Raw genomic sequence first — 1,009 nt, 5'->3', positions numbered from 1 at the left:
TAAGTTCAGCTATTATTATCATGTTACGCCACTCACGCCCATTCCAGCTCCCTTCTGTCTCCACCACTCTACTGAAACTGCTCTTGTCAAGATGGGCTCTATGCTGCAAAATGCAAATGTACATTTCTCTTGCCTCGCTTAATTCAACTCTCAGCAGCAACTGACAGAGGTGTCTGCTGCCTCATTTAAAAAAGTATCATGGAAGATTGCAAACACACACAAATGTATTTCCTTTTTGAAATAATTTTCTTCCTTTTCTGGTTCAGCACCGTGCAATGAGGATCTCTAATGTATGCCTGTAGCCATGCTGTCCAAGGGCCCACTGCAGTATGCGCAGGTCTTTGGATGCAAGAAAAGGGCCACAGCTGTGGCACCTGGCAAACACAGCAATGGCCTCATCAAGGTGAATGGGTGGCACCTGGAGATGATCGAGCTGCATACGCTACAATACAAGCTGCTGGAACCACTTCTGCTCTGGGCAAAGAGCAATTTGCTGGTGTGAACGTTTGTGTTCATGTGAAGGGTGGTAGTCATGTGGCCCAGATTTGTGCTGTCCATCAGTCCATCTCCAAAGCCCTAGTGGCCTATTACCAGAAATATATGGATGAGGCTTCCAAGAAGGATATCAAAGACATCCTCATCCAGAATGACCAGACCTTGCTGATAGCTGGCCTCCTTCGCAGGGTCCAAAAAGTTTGGAAGCTCTGGTGCCTGTGCTCGCTACTAGAAATTCTACCAATAGGCCAGTTGCAGTGGCTCATGCCTGTAATCCCAGCACTTTGGGAGGCTGAGGCGGGCGGATCACCTGAGGTCAGGAGTTAGAGACCAGCCTGGCCAACACAGTGAAACCCTGTCTCTACAAAACTACAAAAATTAGCTGAGCATGATGGCGGGTGCCTGTAATCCCAGCTACTTGGGAGGCTGAGGTGGAAGAATCACTTGAATCTGGGAAGTGGAGGTTGCAGTGAGGCAAGATCGTGCTATTGCATTCCAGCCTGGGTGAGAGAGT

The 1,009-nt window shown here is 48.6% G+C and overlaps 1 pseudogene; it reads left to right on the top strand.

Moving 5' to 3' along the window:
• Positions 1-268: 268 nt before the first annotated feature.
• LOC101178777 lies at positions 269-742 on the top strand (annotated as a pseudogene).
• The last annotated feature ends 267 nt before the right edge of the window (positions 743-1,009 follow it).

This window comes from Nomascus leucogenys, chromosome 19 (genome assembly GCF_006542625.1).
Source record: "Nomascus leucogenys isolate Asia chromosome 19, Asia_NLE_v1, whole genome shotgun sequence".
NCBI lineage: Eukaryota > Metazoa > Chordata > Mammalia > Primates > Hylobatidae > Nomascus > Nomascus leucogenys.
This window is presented reverse-complemented; position numbering and strand designations above follow the sequence as displayed.